This window comes from Miniopterus schreibersii, assembly GCF_964146895.1.
Source record: "Miniopterus schreibersii genome assembly, chromosome: 1".
NCBI classification, from domain to species: Eukaryota; Metazoa; Chordata; class Mammalia; order Chiroptera; family Miniopteridae; genus Miniopterus; species Miniopterus schreibersii.
In genome coordinates, this window is record NC_138101.1 from 184777834 (window position 1) to 184798649 (window position 20816).

A 20816-nucleotide genomic window follows, 5' to 3' on the forward strand; every position below is an offset into this window, starting at 1 on the left:
ACTGGTTCTGGACTCACTCTCCCTAAATGGTCTGTGCCCTTCCTTTGAATTGAGCCCCACCCCCTCTTCTACAGTTTGGTTATTCCTGTGAAGGGACAAACATTCCTAACATCTTGGTATGAATTTGGCATTCAGACATTTGACACCTGAGATGGGAGAGGAGGCTGAGCCCAAAGACGTAGAGGGCATTCAAGATGATCTGAGCCTGCTTTGATTTTCCCCAGGCTGGATCTGGTCAAGAGGCTTAAAGGCAGCAGCTAATAAAATGGCACAGGAGGGAGGGAGGTTGTTGGGATGCTAGATCTCAGTCTCTTCTATTTCCATTACATATTATACATTGTGACCTGAGACCTTTTATACTTATGACACACTATCAGGATGATTTTGATGATAAGGGACTGAAAACCCAACCCCAAATGCTTTAAGCCAAAAGGGAATTTTAGTGGGCTCCCCAAGGAGGAAATCTGGGGGTTGTGCTAGATTGAGGGACAGCCTGATGCAGAGTCTCATGCCATGTGGCCAGGCTTCATGTTCTTATCTTTCAACTTAGTACACATCTCCTCTCGTCTCATGATCACAGGATCAATGCAGCAGCTCCAAGCTGAGGTAGGGTGTGGGAGGGTGGGGTGGACATAAGAGCTCCTTTCCTGGATAATCAGGAAAAAAAGAATCCTGGCCTTTTCTTTAATTGACTGCATCCCCTGTAGTTTCCGTTGGAAACGATTTCTTCTGTTGGCTGCTACCTTTCAGAGTGGTGGTGAGGTTGGGAAGTCAGCAGAGTAGCCTGCGGTGGTTATTCAACTCTCAAGTTGTCTCAGGAAGCCTCTCGTTTTCTTTGCTTCGCTTGACCACTTTTTGGTTTTTAACCTAATATTTAAACTAAAATCTTTGCTATGGGGACAAAAATCCTTTTAAGAGTATGGGAGGCATTTTTTTCTATACCTTTGCTTAAAGGCAACACAATGATTATCTTGAGTAAGGCTTCCTAGTAGCAGAGCCTTAGGTGGAGATTCTTATGGATGTGATGTAGGGAGTGACTACTCCTTGGAGAAACCTCTAAGGAAGTGAGGGAGGTAGGATAGGGCAGGGTAAGAAGCTGAGCAAAGATGTGGTAGAGCTAAATCCTGATCCCGAGGAGTGGGGCGGGATGGGGCTAGTGGTGTAAGTGCCGAGCTCAGCCTGAAAGCCCTAGAACCAATGTTCGAGGGCAGAAGATGGATGTCTTTGCTCCAGCAGGAGAATGGATGGGCCCTTCCACCACCTTTCTGTTGTACTCAGGCCTTCAGTGGATTGGATGATGCCCACCCACCCTGGTGGGGGTGGTTCTCTTTGTTCAAGCTACTGAATCAGATGCTAATCTCTTCCAAAAACACCCTCATAGATATTCCAGAAATAATGTTTTGCCAGCTACCTGGGCACCTGAGCCCAGTCAATCTGACCCATAAAATGAACTGTCATAGCAGCACGTTTGGAGACTCTCTGTCATGAAAGTGTTCATTCTAGACCTTGCTGTCCTGACAGAGTGCTGCATTTGAGCTACAGATATTTACCTCAAAGGCTGATACCCTGTGGAGTGGGATAGTGTTTTTAGAGATGACTTCACAGAGGACCTGGGGCTTCAGTTGGACCCTGAACAAAGGATGGGAAATTGGTGTGAAAGGGAAACAAGAGGGTCTAGCTACTGTTTTGATGGTTCCCCCTTCTAAACCAGGAAAAACTCAGTATGAATTGGAGGGAAGAGGGGGGACCCTGATTTTAACAGTCAAATTGATCTGGAGTTGTCACATGGGTTAATTAAACCCTCAAATGAGGGTGATTTATCCTGTGTATTGTAATCAGATAGTCGTCTAAGTTGTTCCCCATGAGCTCCAGTAAATCACTTTTAGTACATATTGAAAGTGACAATATTGTATTTTATCACCGAGTTGCTATCTTACAGTAATAACTAATGCATGTCATCGGCTTTGGCTCCAGTGCTGAATTACACTCACTTGGAGCTCATAGATCCAGAGGGGAGTGCTCACATCCTTTTGGTAGGCCATGGCCAGGACCAAGAGGCTGGTTGGGAAACTCGACCGTTGCAACCTTTACAGATTAGCCTAGTTCAGAGACACCTGTGGTCCTGTGAGGTATGAAATTTCCTTTAGCAGAATCAGGGTCAACATGAACGTGTATGGGCCTAGTAAGTGTATTAGGTGAATGATAAGTACTTTGATGATGAAAGGCAAGGATCTTATTTAAAAGAGAAATAAGGACTGGTCAGGAATTGGGCTCAAATTATCTCTTACCTGGGCTCCTGTTACAGCTTTGTAACTGGTCTTAGCACCAGTCATCTCAAAACCATCCTGCCCAGCAGCCCCCACAGTGATCTTCCTAAGATGCAAGGACAGCTATGCCAGCCCCTTGCTTGAAACCGTCATGACCTACCATTGCCTGTGGGATGTTGTCCACATTCCTTAGCTTAGCCTACAAGGCTGTCCATGGTCTGGCTCCTGCCCACCCATCCAGCCTCATCTTACACTGTTCCCCATCTTAAACTTTCTACCCTACCCACACACACGATGCTCTGCTTCTCCACACTATTGCTCATGTCCTGTTTCTGCCTGGAATGTGCTCCCCAGCTGCCCCACATTGACCTTCTTTGCCTAACCAACTCCTCTGTTGTGGGTGATGGACCGCAAACATCCCCTCCTGCAAGCATTGGCACCTGCTCTCAGGCTGTGCTCATGACGCCCTGGGAGTCTCACACCTCTCATTGTTTCTCTTGTCATAGTGCATTATCATTTCTAGTTATGCCTCTAGCTCTACCACTGGACAGATGATGAGCCCTTTGAAGGCAGGAACTTGTTTTAATAATGTTGGTATCTCAACCAATCAGCCCTTGACTGATTTACCCAGAGGAGATGCTCAATAAATATTTGTAGAATTAATGGATTTGTGAAAAATACCTCTTTCGGTTGTCACAGAAAGACGTAGCAGTGGAGACTTAGCATTTTCACCCTGAATCTGAGTTTCCCTTTAGCTAAGGGGTTTCCTGTTTTGATGTTGCATACCTGGGTTGCAATTAGTGTGAGTGTTCATTGCAAAGGTGACATTTATATGTTTCTCGGACAAAACCTGGGCGAGGGCACAGAGATGTGTTAGTGGTAGGGTTTTGAGGTGTTTTTTTACATTTCGCCTTAAGTGAGAGATAAAGCAAGTCTTCACATCGATGAGTTTGAGTTCTGCTGTATTTCTAGACACCTCCTGTTGGAAATTAGGTTGGGTGATCTTTTCATTTGTGTTGGTGGATTTGGAGAAGCCAAATCTCACTGAGGACCCGAGACCATTTGCATTCAGTTTCCTGCTTCCAGTCTGCCCTTAGAAATAAGGAATCTGAGACTAAGTCCCAGAGGTGGTAGGTGAAGGGAGAACACATTCCTGCATTTCTAGCAGAAGTATATAAGCTCCCTGGGGAAAAGTGAGAGGTGTCTGAGACTGGGCAGTGGATTTCCCCTTTCATGCTGCGAAAGTTTTGTGGGGAGGAGGGGCACGTGATGTGTGCAGAGTACTCAATTTATGCTTTTGGGCAGGAGAGATAAAAAAAAAGAAAAAAGAAATGGTGTCATTTGCCCTAAGCTGACCTGGAAGTCTAAGCAGAGAGATAAGATAGATGGGTATAGAGACAATGTTTTCATAGATTAACTTGTTTGGTTAGTAGATTTTCAAACTTTTAGAAATATTTTTAGAAGTATTTCCTCTATGAAACTGTCAAATTCTCATGATCTTTGCACAGGAAAGGTAATAAAGCAAAGTTTATACCAGTTTGCAACTAGTGGTTCACATCTCTACTTGCGAGTGCCAGACTTTTGAAATATCATTATTAATAAAGTTAAGAGGATGTTATTGGGAGGGGTGCAATAAAATTTATCCATCCTTTTCATCATTTCTTTATCTAGGTTGCCAAGAAACTATTGCGATCATTTTCTCCCTCCAGGTAAAACACTTCCACGACTCGCCTTCTGGAGCTATTGCTGTTTCACCTGGGAACAAATGCGTGGCTCCAGGGTGAGGGTGGGAGAGTAATGTGTAGACAAAGGAGGAGCTAGAAACTGGATAAAAAATGGATATTCTCACCTAACAACTATGAATTTCAAGGTCACCCGTAGGCCTATCTCAATTTAAGGAATGCCCCTTGGATCTGAAAAATGCTCATTGAAATGTCCTGAACTGGCTAGAAGAGCATAGATATCTCAAGTGCTGAGAGCCCCAAGACGAGGTCTCAGCTCTCAGGTGTTCTGGTGACATTGACTTTGGCCCAGTGCTGTGCGCAGAACTTCTTGGTCTTATCTCAGGACCTTCCAAATGAGTTCCCGAGAGTGGAGTTTGGTGTTGGAGAGTGGAGGCATCAGGAGAGAGAGAGCACCTTCCTCTCCACAGGCAAAGACACACCTGTGTGTGGCTGACGGAGACAGGTGGCCATGAAAGCCTAGCGTGGGGACTCAGTGCTCCCACCTCCAGACATCTTCCTTAGGAGATGTACTGCATCATTCAAAATAGTGACCAGTTAAAATGAGCCTACTGGCCCAACGGGAAATATATAAATAGTTAGATTATGATGTCTACTATCTGGAATATTAGGAATATTTTCAGCCATTTAAAGCCATATTTTTGAATATTCGATAACATGAATATAGTTAATAGATAAAGATGGATAGAATATTTTTTTCTATAAAGTAAGAGCTTGGTTTTGAAAAGTACCAATATCCATCCCTAGAAAAAATCCTCTAAAGAAACACATTTTTAAGTGGTCTTCTCTGGGTACCAGGTGATCTCGACCTTTCTGGCCAAGTATTTTTTCTACAATGATATATTACTTTTCTATCCATAAAACAACAAACACCAGATGTTTCTACCTTGGCATGTTAACCCCATGCAGAATTGCAATGGGAGCCAGACGAAGGGGCTGTGTCCAGGATGCTTACTTATTAGGCGGTTTATGGAGGGTAAGCCTTAGTTTCCAAGTCTAGGCTGAGCAAGAGGCCCTGCCCTCAGGCTGAGCAAGAGGTCACTGGAGGGTGGGAAGAGTGTCTCGTGCTCCTCTGAAAGGGGTGGTCTGTAGCCAGGCCTTCTGTAGCCAGGCCTGGCTCTGCCAGCACCCGTCCCTTCTCCCTGGAGTAACTTCTTCTCATCCTGCAGGGCTTGGCTTAGCTGGGGCTTTCCCAGGTAATCTGCCTTGAACTCTTATTATCACTGCAACTTTATATCCATTCAGATAACTGTGTGGTACCTGCTCTGAATCATGTTTTATCATTTTGACTACCTCCTGTCACAGTTTCTCACAAATATTTGTTAAATGAACAAATAAACTCTCCAATGCAAGGATGTGAAATCAGCTGGAGGGGAGATCTAATATTTTGAGGTAGATTGAAGGGGGGACGGTGTTCATTGAGAAAGCTTTCTAGGAGAGTCACTATGTCATTTCTTTTCCTTTTCTAGGAAAGAGTGTACTATGATTCAATACATCAGAGAGCCAAGGCTCTGCATTCTGATCTGGGTCAGTCAATTAGGAAATCAATCAATATCTACTTAGTGCAGACCTTGTGCCCAACACAGTGCTAGAGGCACTAGGACTTTAGGGAGTAGCTTTGCCTCTTTTCTTCAGTTTGTGAAGTGGGGTTGTTAAGACTTGCAGAAGTCGGGAGGAGGGAAGGGCCAGGAGTAGGCATGGGGGGTGGGTTGGCTGATTAATGTTGACAATTAATGTTTACAATGAAGAGCCAATAGCATTTGAGCTCCTGCATTTTCACTGTGAGGTCCCAACACCCAGAAACCCAGAGTTAACCCCCTCCAAGAAAGGTGAGGACAGGAAAATGCCTCTGATCATTATGGCAAAAGTATCATCTTAAAAACAAACAAAAACCACAAGACGCCAACCCGAACTTGGAAGCATGAAATAAAAAAGCAAATTGTTCCTAAGTGGGACAATCGTGGAATTAGCGGCCCCGAGTTGTGTTGCTTTAGCAGGTTTCTGCCTTTTAGAAGTAGACAGGTGGGGAGGTTTGGTCCAGCTTAATTAGCCTCTCCCTCTTGAAATGTGACAAAATAGCTACCCTGAAATGTCATTCTCTAAAAATGCAAAAGGAGAATTCCTCCTTGATCACATTTTCACATTTATATGGGAACCAAGGACAGGAAGAAAAGACATGAGCTGTTAGGGGAAAAAAGTACTTGGGCTCTGGATACGTTCAGGTGCCCAAACCAACTGCTCATTTTCAGCTTCTGGCCTAATCTTCTTTCTCCTTCTGGAATCTGACTGAAGTTCACATTTAGAGGGGTAAACAAATGACCCCACCCTCATAGCCTACTGGGAGCTCTTTATATTTCCCCTGCCCCCAACACACACACATTGTTTGGGAAGTTTGAGCAGAGTCATCTTCGGAATGACAGGGCCTCATGGATGTAGAATTTATAATAATGTGGTGTTTGGATGGACTCCAGTTTGTCCACACAAGGGAGATGGGGAGTTAGGGGCAGCAAAGGAGACATTTAAGTAAAACTGAAGGCCAGCAGACTGTTCGCAAGCCTAGCAGCCCTCCTTACAGCGGATGCTTGTCTCCTGGCGCAGACATTTATGGCTTTCCCAGACCTCTGGCCTGCTCCCTGCCTCCATGTAGGCATCTTCTGTGCTAGGCAGTAATAAGTCTGCATGTATTCTTAAATGTCCTTTAATGCCCACTTCATTAGCACAGTCCGGTTAGTGCCCATTAGCTGGGTTCTGCAGGATTATCATTGAAGAAAACAAGAGGAAGGCTTTCTGCTTAAGGAAATATCTCCCCCCCCCCCCCCCCCCCGATCATGAATGCAAGAACAAGCATATACACAAAAGTCAGGCCGGGGAGCCAGAGCAGCCTAAGTGAATTGCAGGAAAGGTGATTCATGGTCTAGGTTCACGAAACAAGTGCATCCTTGGGGGCTCGAACAGGCGAACAACAGCCCCTCTTTGGGTGAGGGGCTCCCATGCTGCTCTGTTGGGGATGAAGCTTGTTTCTTCCACATTTTATCTCTTGTGTCTTTGCTACCACCTGGCTGTTTTGCTACCGTCTTGTCATTGCCTCTGTTCTGCAGGGGACACTCCCTAGGAAGGCCTACCTAGATGTCGTCTTTTCTTGTCGGTCTTGTCTGCTCTGAATTTGGGCCCTGGGCCTCTTCCCTTTACATGTCCAGTGTGAAAGCCCTTCAGGGGTAGGGTCTGCACTCTTCTCGTCATTCTCGTGGGCCCCAAAGGGATTCAGGAAGTGCCTGGACAGGCTGTTGGAACAAAGTTCCTGTCATCCTACTACTGTGGGTTTTGATCATTTCTTTCAGTAACTAGTTTAGTTTAATTATTTATAGAAGGACATTCATAGTGCAAGAGGAAATGTCCTAAAGAGCATCTATAAAGGAATTAGTCTTTGTAATCTGAGACATCTCCAGGGCAAAAGCAACATATCTGGGCTGGTGATTCAGGCATTACCTTCGGGGAGAAGCAGGATGAATCACCTAGAGTTGGTTGCTTTCAAATCACCGAGGTTGACTCAATAGATGATCATAGACTGCAGGATGCACAAAGTCTGTGTGCTGTCCCAATCCTCCCAATAGCACAATGAGGCTCTTACTGCTATTGTCATCCTTATACAATATCGAAACTGAGGCCCAGAGAAATTAAACCGCCTTTTCCCAAGTTTCTAAGATAAGAAGTGGAGTAGGGTCTAGATTTGGAAAGAGGCAGTGTGATGCCATAGCTGTGCTCTTGACAGTCTGGAATCCTGCTGTGTATAAGCTGGTCCCTTGGTTGGTTACTGTCTCATGTCCTTGGCTTCTCTGATTATCACCAGCTTCCTGGAGCTGGATCTGGTGATCAGCCTGGACTGTAGACCCAGAGGTTTACCAGGAGTCTCAGCGTGATGATTTGGCAGGACGGGAATAGACCCAGTATCCAATGTATAGAGGCTGAGCCAGCCTGCTTATGCCACTTCCTAGAGCTTGACTTAGCCAGGCTGCTTACTTTTTGAGTCTCAGTTATCTCACTTGTAGGGTAACAGTAGCCTCTACCTCATAAATGGGTTGTAAAGATTAAAGAGAGGAGGGAGTACATGGAAGGTACTTGGTAAACAGTTAAGAATCTTAGTAATATTTATAATTTTTAGCTGAGACCCTTTGGCCCCTTGTAGTGTGGCTCAGAAATTCCAGTTAACCTGGGTAATGTTTTCCAAGCTCTAGCATCTGTTGGGATGACCTGAGGGGAGGTGTTAAAAGTACAGCTTCCCAGACTCCACCCCAGGAGAGTCAGGCTGGACCAGGAGATGCTTATGCAAAGGTCCAGGGACCATCCCAGAGAAACACTGGCTCAGAGGCCAGCAGAGGCCCCGGCCCTCCCCTGACTAGGCCCTTCACATTCCTGCAGTCTCCTCTTACCCTGAGAGCCAGGCGTTAGAAACACTCTCAGCAAAGCCGTCTACTAAGGGCTTTAAAAGGCAATGCCTAGTACTGTCATTATTGCAGAAACAGCCTTCAGAATAATGTATTTCCTCCCCTGCCCCACTTCCCATGCTGGCTCCCTGCCTCTCCTCTGTCCAGCTTCTATCTGACCAGAGTCTGTGGCAATTTTGAACTTTGGGGCTCCTGTCTGGCTCTTACTCATTTCACTGAGGAACTACAGCACCTAATTAATAGGAAATTAGCTGCGGATGTAACATTTGGCCCATGGTCAAGGCCCAAGAAGTTATAAATATACGTCACGTGAGAGGCCTGGGCTCCTGATTCCCGGCAGCTCCAGCGGGGCACTTCCTGGGCTGTGCCGGGAAGTGAAGTCATGGGTCACCGGCAGCCTGAGGCCAAGGGGACCAGCCGGGGGGCACAGGGCCCGTCTGCTTCCTCTCATTTCCCAGACAGCACATTTACTTCCCTCAAGTTAAATGTTCTCCAAGGGCCAGGCCAGAGAGGAAGCAGAAAGGAAATTGGAATGGGGGCTGGCGAGGACTTGAGGAGGGCTTTGGGGTCCCTCATAGGATGTCCCAAGCACTTTTTCCCCAGTGACTCTGCAGGTCTGCTGTTCTTCCAGACACTTCCATTTGGCTTCTTGCAGAGGCATGTGGGTTCCAGCTTCATGTAAAACTCTGATAGCAGGGACTTTGTGTGGTGAAGGCGATGCCACTGCCACCCACAGATTACAGACCGTGGACAGAGGCCCAGAGGGTTTAAAGTCTTGCTGGGATTTGAAACACCATTTTCTAACCGCCGAGTCTGATGCTTTTTGCGGGACCTCAACACTCCCTAACAGCAGGAGAGTCAGCATGGGAGGAGAAAACTGTTTTTAAAAGCACCAGTGAGGAAAGGATTGAGGGGCGAAGGGAGTAGCAGAAGGTCAAGGGCAAGGGAAGGGCACTGCTAGGGGTTCTGCAGGGAGGCAGAAGTTGGCTCAGGGATCAGAGCTGCAGTCCTTTCTCCACATTCACCTGACTTAAGTGTCTCACTTGTCTTTTTCTCAACTTCCCAGGCAGGGAAATAGGAAGTGAGCAACCTGCCTTTTCCCTCCTGAGAGTTAAAAATCTGCTGATAAAAGGACCTGTTCAACTCTTAAGTCTGTTTGTTATGAGACGAACCGTGGGAGGCAAGAGAAGAGAGATGCTGGGTTCCTTGGCAGAGCTGGCAGGGCCAGGAGGAGAAGCCTGTCTGATTACGTGAGGGGCCAGAAAGCCCCCAGTATGCGCAGCCTGTGGCCAGCTTTATTTAAGAGATTGATCGAAGCTTCTTTAACGCAGGCTGCTCCCTGAGAGCGATATAATGAACCCGGCATTTATGTCTCTGGAAAGAGGCTTCTGAAAGAGGAGATAAATAGAAAAGAAATTGCATCTTGGGTTTGTCCCAGAAGGGGCTGCTGGAAGGAGGGAAATAATTCATTGACCATGTCACGGAGCGGGAGATAGACAGGGAGGCTGCATGTGGCTGCGGCTGAGGGCGGACAGGGTCTCCCCTGGAAGGGAAGTGGGCCTCCGGCTTTGCTTGGGGAAGGGAGTAATAAACCGGAGCCGGGGCGAGAGCACAAGTGTCACCGCCGCCCCGAAAGAGCTAACGCATCTCCCTCTTCCCACCCCTCTCCCCGAGCCAGGGGATCCCCTGACCCTCCACTGAGGAAGGGTCATCCTCCAGGTTTTTCTAGCCTTTGAGGGATGTTACCAAGTCTCTACCATCCCAGTGCTTTGGCACAAAATGGCTTTGCAGTCAGAAAGAGCTGAGTTCAAACATCACGCCCTCCACTTGAGTTTCCTCATCTCAATATGCCCTCTGTTTCTTATTGTGTTAAAAAATATGGGCCGATATCTATTTAAGAGGGTTTACAAGAGGATTTAATGAGCTAATAGTTAAAACAACTCATATATAACACACGGTTGAGTCTCAAGGACAATTACTTCCATTATCGTAATGTAAACAACAGAGTCAAGAATAGCAGTGGTACTCGGTTGTCACTCAGGTTCTGTTCTCTTTTTCAAGGTCAACAATAATAGTAGGAAAAAATGTTTGACACTGTGTCTCCCTCATCAACTTTCACCCTCCTCCAAGCAACCCTAAGCCACAAAGCCAACCCAACTCCAACCTTATGCCAAACTGTAACCCCAATTCTATTCTCAGCCTTATTCCCAACCGCATTAGTCAGGCTTCTCGAGAGAGACAAACCAACAGGGTGTCTAGACAAAGGAAAGAATAAATAATTTGGCTCCTGTGAATTTGGAGGCTGGCAAGCCCCAGATCTTGAGGGTGAGCTTGCAAGCTGGAGACCTAGGAGAGCTGATGGAGAACCTCCAGTCTCAGTCTGCAGGCCTGGGTTCCAGGAGAACCAACGGTGCGTTATAGTCTAAAGGTTGGCAGGCTCCATAACCAGGAAAAGCTGATGCTTCCATTAGAGTCTGGAGACAGGGGGAATAAAGCTGATGTCTTTGTTCAAAGGCCATCAGGCAGGAAAGATTCTCTCTTACTTGGAGAAGGGTCAGCCTTTTAGTTCTACTCAGTCCTTCAACTGATTGGACGAGGCCCACCTATATTAGGGAGGGCAAATTTTTTTATTTAGTCTATCAATTTAAATGTTAATCTCACTCAAAATCACCCTAACAGAAATAGCCAGAATCATGTTTGAGCAACTATCTGGATACAGTATGACCTATTCAGGTTGACACATAAAATGAACTATTATACAACCATACCCCTAATCCTACCCCCAAACCTTACTCCAATCCCAAGGCCAAACCCAACTCCACCTCAGTAACTACTATTAAGTCTCACTGGGCACTGTTAGTGCCTCAGCTTTCTTCTTTGTAGTGGGGATACAAATCTCATCCTAACTGCCGGAACTTGCTAATCAGTGTGATGAATTCACACACCATAAAGAAACTTAACTTAATAATGTATGTCTGGAATATGGAATTGAAAGGGAAAGAGACTGGGAAATAGATTCTCACTCAGATGGTAACCCGATATGATTAATATCTGCCTTTGGCATGGGGAGCTGTTCAGACACACAGGGAGCCTTTCATTTGTTGGTTATTTCTGTCCCATCCTCTTAGCTAAACCCTATTTTAATAGGGTCTGTGTGACTTCGGGATGGCCAAGGACAGAGGCATGGGCAAGACACTTTGGAGATAGCTTACTGAGAAGAATATAGGTTTATAGGCCACTGTGAGATAAAAAATATGTTGTCAATATTTCCAAACACATAGACTACTTAGGTTCTACCAGATTCTTCTCTCAGATTTATCCCACATGATGAAAAGGGAAGCTTCCTGGTTTTTAGAAAGATTCCTGTAGAATCAAAGAGGATTAGAACCGAAAGGGATGATTATCTAGCCCAGAGGTTCTCACTTTCAAAATCACCGATGCCTGGGTCTCATCCTCTAATAACTGGTCCATCTCTGGGGATGAGCCCTGGGTAGTAGTATTTTTGGAAGTATGATTATAGCACAACTATTGCCAATTGGTTCCACCAATGTAGCCCAAACCCTTAATTTTACAGCTGGAAAAAGTAAAACTCAAAGAAGTGAAGTGAGTGTCATAAAATCAGATTTCTAGGGTCAAAGCCAACACCCAAAGCCTCATGACTTCTAGTCCAGTGCTCTTGTCAGAACACCATTCCTTTGCTCATCTTTGTAGCCAAAGAACAAAGAATCATCCAGGGCCATCTTAGGACCCTCATGGTGAGCTCCGCCCATGGCATCTCTTCCTGCCTCACCAGCTTGTAGGCTTTCATCCCTCGGCGCCAGATAGCTTGTGATCAGGGAGGTAGAGACAGCTGAGGAGGAAATAATTCTCTGCTCGACCATTTGGAACTATAAAGAAATAAATCCCAATCCACCAACTTTGACCTGACAGCCAAAGGTTGTGCTCACTTAGAGTTGACCTTGTGGAGATGAATTGTAACTACGGAGACTCAGTTTTGCTGCTGTTGCTTCTGGGCATGTAGTGTTCAAGTTCACCAAGGGGTGTTCTGAGGATTGTAGGCCCAATGCTGTCAGCGCCTGCTTCATTCTCCTTTGTGTTCAACCCCCATCCTGTCTAATTTTTAAAAAGGTTTCTAGATTTTTAGTGAATTTGTGCTAAATCAATTGTTATTTTAAAACAGATGACTGAAATCCACCATAAACCCTGATTTTGTGTATTTAGGAGGCATGATGTCTCTGAAACAGACCAGCAAGGCAGTGCGTGCACTTCCCCTGGATGACAGTTCTTTATCACCCAGCGGGTGCTTAGGGGATCCTGCATTCAGTCATTCATTCGAATAACGTTTATAGATTTCTCCTAGATCCAGGGAATCTGATCGGCACTAAGGGAAAACTAAGGTGACTCTGACTCAGCACTTGACCTCAAGAAGCTTAAATCTAACAGGCAGGGAGGATGAGTACCCTCAAAAACCCCATGCCATAAACAGTGTGATATTCCCTGAAGGTGCTACAATAGGTGTTTAGGGATGTGTGAGATCACCTCTAGTTGCGGGATGGGAAATGTTCCAGTGATGATGTGATACTTGGAAAATTGTGACAGTTGGGCCCTGGGAAACTGATGGGATTTAGACAGAAATAAGCATCAATCATGTGGGCAAGGAAACAGCATGAGTGAAGACAAAGGGGTGGGAAAGGATGTATATGGGGTGTGTTTGTTTTAATGTGGTAGACAGGGGACAACCAGCTGAAAAGCTTAAGTGTTGACCTCATGGACTCTTAGGAGTTGAAATGGGCTTTAGAGATTATTTGGTCTACTTCTTTATTTTATACATTAGAAAATAATAGTAATTATAAGAGCAACAGCAATATTTTTTTTGTTTTGTTTTTTAAAATATATCTTTATTGATTTCAGAGAGAGGAAGGGGGAGAGAGAGAGAGAGATAGAAACACCAATGATGAGAGAGTCATTGGCTGCAGCCCGCAACCTGGGCATGTGCCCTGACCGGGAATCGAACCCTGATCTCCTGGATCCTAGGTTGATGCTCAACCGCTGAGCCACACCCAGCTGGGCAACAGCAATATTTGGTCCTACCTCTTATTGCCTGCTTCTAGAGGCAGTTAATGAGTGATATGCTTTACATGGATTTGCTCCTTTACATGGATTTACATTGTTTCCTTACAATATCTTAGAGATAAGTGTTATTATTGTGTCCATTTTCCAGATGAAGAAACTAAGGCTCAACAGTCAGTAAGCCAGTAAGGGGCAGAGCTGGGATTTGAACCCAAGGCTATAATCTTTCCACTGCCAGGATTCCACCTGGGTTATGAGAGAGCGATGGCGCCTTTATGGGGGAGGAAGAGATGATGCCTTCATCCTGGGTGTGTTGAGTGTGAGGCGCTCACGAGACCTCTAGGCGAGGTGAGTTTGGAGCTTGGGGAAGGAGTAGTATGAAAGAAAAGAAGTTTCTATCTGGGGGTTACATCCTAAGGTTGACATATTCAGAACACCAGTCAGGTTGACTCACCCTGTGCAATTTCCAGATGGGAACTGAAGCAGCTCATCTACGAGGCTGCTCCTTGGTATGCGTTCTGTGTGCCAGACCCATCTTCCAGAGCTGCTCTTAGTGTTTCTTGTGTTGACGTGTCTTGGTTCCTGTCTCTTCCATGCATGCCTGCAGCACTGTCCGTGTTTCAGAAGGGACTTTTCCACTGGCTGTCCCATTGCTGGCTGCCAGCATGTGCTTCTGAGAGGTATCAAGTTGTTCGGCATTGGGTGGAAGAAACATTCCTGGTGCTGTGGCCCCAGTAGTGGAAAAATCCTCAGTTGTGGGGAGAGCTGGAAATGGTGAGCATGTGTATCGTAGAAAGACCAGAGGGAAGCAGGGAGTGTTGGCAGCCCGTGAAAGCTCTCGTACCTTAGGTTAAAAAAAGAAATTCAGTGAAATGCCTAATACCTCCTGTTCCAAGTCTCTTGTCATCTCCCAGCTTCAGCAAGTAGTGCCCCAAGTGTTGGAACCAGGAATGTCTGACCAGTGGGGAAACCAAAGCAGGAAGGAGTGGAATCAGGCCTTGCAGTCCGTGGCTAAGAGCCCAGAATTCACATTATTCTACATGAAAAACCCTCAGGGAAGAGATCTGAGGATTGGAGTCTGAATCAGTCTTCTATTACTACTGTGGCTTAAACTATAAAATTCTGTTGTCTCATAGTGTTGGAGGCTGGAAGTCTGAGATCAAGGTGTCGAGGGTTGGTTCCTTCTGAGGGCTGTGAAGGGAAGGTCTGTTCTAGGCCTCTCTCCTTAGCTTGTAGATGGCTGTCTTCATGTGCCCATGGCATTTTCTCTGTATGTGTGCTTATGTACAGATTTCCCCCCTCTTTTGGTTGCCTCCTGCACGTACCCTGACCAGGGCCGGAGACTGAACCTGCAACCCAGGTATATGCCCTTGATGGGGAATCAAACCGGCGACCCTTCTGTGTGTGGGCCAATGCTCTAACCACTAAGCAACACCTGCCAGGGCACAAATTTCCCCTTTTTATAAAGACACAAGTCATATTGGATTTGGGGCCACCCTAAAGACCCTCATCATAAACAGTTACATCTATGACAATCTTATTTCCAAATAAACTCATATTTGGTGGTACTGGGGGTTCAAACTGCCACATCTGATTTGGGGGGACCCAGTTCAACCCATAGCATCATCTAACATTACATCATCATGACTGTGGTATCTCATCTTGTCCACAGGTTCTACCCACACTCACAGGGAATGGGGATTAGACAAGGGCAAGGGCCATTTCTTGGAATCTGCTTGTCACTGAGGCCCTGAACCAGGGGAGCCACTCAGTGGTGGAGAGGTGAGAACAGCCATGATGAGTAGAAAAGAGATCCCTGGTGGCTGTGGTGAGAGCAGCATCAGTGGAGTGGAGAGAGTGAGGCCGTGATCACACTGTGGCCGTGGTGAGAGCAGTGTCCGTGGAGTGGAGAGAGTGAAGGCCGTGATCACACTGTGGCCATGGTGAGAGCAGCGTCCGTGGAGTGGAGAGAGTGAGGCCGTGATCACACTGTGGCCATGGTGAGAGCAGCATCCGTGGAGTGGAGAGAGTGAAGGCCGTGATCACACTGTGGCCGTGGTGAGAGCAGCATCCGTGGAGTGGAGAGAGTGAGGCCGTGATCACACTGTGGCCGTGGTGAGAGCAGTGTCCGTGGAGTGGAGAGAGTGAAGGCCGTGATCACACTGTGGCCGTGGTGAGAGCAGCATCCGTGGAGTGGAGAGAGTGAAGGCCGTGATCACACTGTGGCCATGGTGAGAGCAGCATCCGTGGAGTGGAGAGAGTGAAGGCCGTGATCACACTGTGGCCGTGGTGAGAGCAGTGTCCGTGGAGTGGAGAGAGTGAGGCCGTGATCACACTGTGGTTGTGGTGAGAGCAGCGTTCGTGGAGTGGAGAGAGTGAGGCCGTGATCACGCTGTGGCCGTGGTGAGAGCAGCGTCCGTGGAGTGGAGAGAGTGAGGCCGTGATCACACTGGTGGCTGTGGTGAGAGCAGCGTCCGTGAAGTGGAGAGAAGGCCGTGGTCAGTGGGCTGTGAATGACGGGAGGTGAGGAAAAGGCAGAGACCGCTCCCCTCTAAGAGCAACTGTGACCAAGAGGAAGACAAATGGTGAGAAAAGAGGAAAACAGGGTTGATTAACAGTTTCACTGAAATGTAAGAGACCTGGGCCTGTTTTTTTTGTTGTCTGGAAATAGCCGGGAGAGAGGGACTCTTGTCTGGCTAAAGCCTCCAGCAGTCTCCGCTTCTCTGCAACCCCCTTCTATGGAAACTTACTTATTACTCTGTAGGGGATTTTGTGGAACTCCACATGTTATTAAATGGCCTTTGCAAATAGGTATGTGTGAAATCTCACTGAGTTATAGTTACTTTGGAGACCCATGTTTGCTTACTTGTGGCCTGGTAAATCTCAGTCTTAATATCACAGGAAGGCATTTCTATTTGGCTTCCACTTTTCTGATTCTTTTAACATTTTATGTGATTTTCTTGGAGGGAAAGTGTTGCTAGAACTTAGCAATAGTACTAGCTGCCCCCGGTCGAGGGTTCTGCAGGCCCTGTGAGAAGTGTGCGCGTCATTTCTCATTCCCCTTCTAGAAGGTATTGTTGTCTCCATTTCACAAGTGGGGAAACTGAATCTCAGAAGGGCTTCAGGGCTGTTGCCAAAGTTACAGAACTAGTAAGCAGTGATGCTCTGTATCTCACATCACTCTGGCGTAGTCACTATGGTCACATCAAACTCTCTCTTCCAAAGTTTGGCAAGTTTCTCTCTCTCTTTTTTAATTTATTTTTTGTTTTGTTTTGTTAATCATCAACTGAGGATATTTTTCCATTGATTTCCAGAGAGAGTGGAAGGAGGGAGGAGAGGGAAAGAGAGAGAAACATTGCCTCTGCACACGCCTTGACTGGGCCCGGGGATTGAACCTGCAACCCAGGCACGTGCCCTTGACCGGGAATTGAACCCACTACTCTTCGGTCCTCGGGCTGATGCTCAAACCACTGAGCCAAACCGGCCAGGGCCAAGTTTCTCTTTTTGAAAAAGTCCCCCTTTTCTCTAGGATGCACTTATAGCAGCAAATGTTCTGTGGAAACAAACTGTGCTCATCTTTGATCTCCCTGTGGTCCCAAACTCCTGGGCCTCCAGCTCAGCTCCTTGAGAAATTACTCAAGGAAAAATTTTCACCTTGACCCAGAATAACTCACTGCTGAACAAAGAACAACGCAGAGCCATTTCAGCCACTGTGACATGTCACAAACTAAGGTCACAAACACCACTGCCTAGGGGCTTGTGATGGACACGGTGCCCAAGGCACAACATCCCATATGCTTCTCTTTTTGGACACGTTCCGTCATGGAAGCGTTTGCAAGGCTCCATCTGCTGACATGCTACAGTCCGTTCCCCCAGTGGGGGTCTGTCCTCATTTCCGAGGAGAGCTGCGGATCTCAGAAGGAATCTCAAAGAAGCATGGCGGGAGTAAGAATCTAGGGAAATTGGAACTCAGGCTCCTAGAGTAGAGAAGCAGCAGGCGAGGCCACTGTCCTTTGCAGGCCTGAGAAGCAGTGAATTGTGTCAGAGGGGAGATTGCTTTGGGGAAAGCTATGGAGAGAAAAACCATGGTTGACTGGACTTTGGAGGACATGCAGGAGTTTGTCAGGTGGAGGGGAAGGAAAGGTGGGAGAGACGGGCATCTCAGGTATAGGCAAGATACAGAGGTTTAAATGTCAGTGCTATTGTGCCCTGTGGCCCAAGTATAAATGATCATATTAATGATGATACCAGTGCCACCATCATAGTACGTACAAGCACTTATCTATTACTGACTGTATACTGGGGCACATTAATGATTTTCTAAGTATATTAATTATATTAATTCATATTCCTTGAAGCAGCCATGTGAGGTGGATACTGTTATTATCTCTGTTTTACAGATGAGGAGACTGAGGCCCAGGGAGGCAGATTATCATTACAAAGAACTGGCAGAATCATGATCTCATTCCAGACATCTGCCTCTAGAGCAGTGCTAGCCATTGGGACTTTAAATAATGGTGGGAATGTTCTAAATCTGGGCTTCCGGCCCAGTAGTCACTGACAACATGTGGCTGGTGAGACTGTCCCGCATGGACCTGGTGACAAGGCTCACCCACTCAAATGTCTGCCAAGGTGGGAAATGACATAAATGTCTGAAGTGGCCTGATGTAACACAGCAGGTGTTTGCCTCATTTATTGCAGCAAGTCTAACACCTGCCCAGTTCACAGCCTTTGAAAACACTCTGTCAGCCACACAAAACTGCCCCAAGCCCTTAACCTTAGCACCCCTCCTGGTGTGACCCTCCCAAGCGCCCATATGCCAGAAGAGAAGGGCACCATGGCCCATCCCCTGGGGGACAGTGTTTAAGGGTGAGGATGAGGCCCTAGTGAAAGAGGCAGAGGGAACATAGAGAAGAGGGAGGGGAATGAGGTCAGAGCAGCGTTCAGGAGGGCAGGAGAAGGGGCAATTTCAGCCAGGGGGCTGTCAGCAATGCCACGTGCCACTGCGAGCTCAAGCTGAAGCCTGGAGAGAGGTCCTGGGACGGCTTCACAGGCTGGATGTGTTTGGTGCCTTTTCCGCCAGTAGAAAAATGAGGAATGAGAAGGGTGTGTGTGTGTGTGTGTGTGTGTGTGTAGGAATGAAAGTCCTAAGGAAGACACAATGATTGTTGATTACTATCTTCAGAGGGAAAAGTGGGGGCAAGGATGCTGGCCTCAGGCTAGACATGGTTGACAGAGGGTTGTTTGTAGGATGAGTGAGGCTTGATCATGTTTGTAGGAAGCGGGGACTCGGAGCCAGTGGAATAGAAGGATCTGAAGGCAGCAAAAAGAGCCTGGCCGGCGTGGCTCAGTGGTTGAGCGTCGCCCCATGAACCAGGAGGTCACGGTTCGATTCCCGGTCAGGGCACATGCCCGGGTTGTGAGGAGCGGGTTGTGGGCTTGATCCCCAGTAGGGGGCATGCAGGAGGCATCTGATCAATGATTCTCTCTCATCATTGGTGTTTCTATCTCTCCCTCCTCCCTTCCTATCTCTGAAATCAATAAAAACATGTTTATAATAAATGAATAAATAAACATATAAATAAATGCAACAAAAAGAAGAGATGGTTTTTGGACCAAAACCCCAGAGGAGAGAAGAGGAGATTGTATCTTAGAAAATATTGGGGTACTTCTTTTGTGGGGATAGAAGAAAAAATAGAGAAACGTTTAGAGGTGGGAACAAGAATTAATAACTGGAATTCTTGAAAGTGTAATATAGTTTGTCTGTTAAAAATGAGGGCCTGGTGAGGAGAAAGGATAAGCACCGTGTCATCTCCAGCACTGAGCGCCTCGCCGTGCCAGGCACTGCCTAGTGCTCTCCAGGAATGAGCCTCCCGAATCTAAGAGGTTAATGTAATGGGCACACCTGTTTTGTGGCCCACAGAGAGGAGTCAGTTGCCTCCACATAGCTGGTAAGTAGTGGAGCTAGGATTTGACCCCAGGAGGTCTGAGTTCAGTCTGATCCCTTAACTGCAACACAGTGTGATGACCTGCATTGGCATAGTACTTTTCAAAAAAGCCCTTCTCACCCTGGCTGGTGTGGCTCAGGTGGTGAGAGCCCCATCCCACACACCGAAAGGTCTTGGGTTTGAGTCCCAGTCAGTGCACATGCCCCAGGATGCAGGTTCGATCCCCCATCAGGGTGCACATAGGAGGCAAGCAATTGATGTTTCACTCTCACATCCATGTCTCTCTCTCTCTCTCCCTTCTCTAAAATCAGTAAAAACATATTCTGGCATGAGGATTAAAAAAAACCATCTTCCCATTTTATAGGTGTGGAAATCAAGGCAGAATTTGCCCAACTTGTCACACATCTAGGTAGGGTCAGATCTTGAATTGGAATCTCTTATTTACTTATTTGCCAAACTACCTTCTTTTATTGGATTTTGAGTAAAAACACCAACAAAGTTTCCATGCAGACTCCTAAAAAGCATAGATCTGGACCCTAGAATTGGAATCCCTTGCCTTGGAGCTCTGTTCTCTTTCTCAGGAAGTAAAGGCCCCTCCGTAGTTCCCGAGTAAATTGTGTTGCATTTCTGGGCCATCTCGTCCCCTCTCTCCCTGCTTCCATTCCGACACCCCCACCCTTACTCACACCCTGACCTCAATCCTGCAATGCCAGGAAGGTAGTCCAGCACCTGCTCCCTCCTTTCAGCTCCCTCCTGGCTGGCCTGGTGCCCACTGCCTGGCTCTAGCAGGAGGGCCCCACGCGGACAGGCAGTGGATGGAAGCCACATTTATTTTGCTTTTATTGTTAAATAATATAAATCTCTTGGCTGCACCACCTGCCGGGGACGTGAGTTGTGTGTCTTCCCGCACAGTTGCTAATGAGACAGTTAATCATTTGTTTATTCTGGATGAGGAGAGGTGGCGGCTGTATCTCTCACACCAGACACAATTTCTCAGTTTCTCAGGACCCTCCTGCCTGCCCAGCGCATGAGTCACCACAGTCCCTGCACAATCCCACCCTGCAGACCCCCAGGCCTCTTTCCACGGGCACTGGCCAGGATGCAGATTAGAATTATTACTGTTATGGCAGCTATTAGTTTTTTTAAATACTGTACCCCCATTCCCTGAGAAGCATAAAAAAAGTAATTTGCAAAGATGCTTTGTGGGGAGATAAGTAGGTTTCCTCTTGGGCATGGGGTTTATCTCACTGGTGCAGAGGTTCCTAGAGGTCGTGCAACTCAAGATAAAGCTCCGGGATCCTCCCCAGGGAAGGCCAGAGTCAGCTTTCCTAGTTCCCGGGTTAAAGA

At 46.9% G+C, this 20816-nt stretch overlaps 1 protein-coding gene across 6 annotated transcripts in view; it reads left to right on the forward strand.

Moving 5' to 3' along the window:
• NRXN3 (neurexin 3) overlaps positions 1-20816 on the forward strand; it is a gene marked incomplete at both ends in the record, with an annotated part of 1307801 nt that overhangs the window by 129035 nt on the left and 1157950 nt on the right. The gene's annotated exons all lie outside the window — the stretch shown is intronic.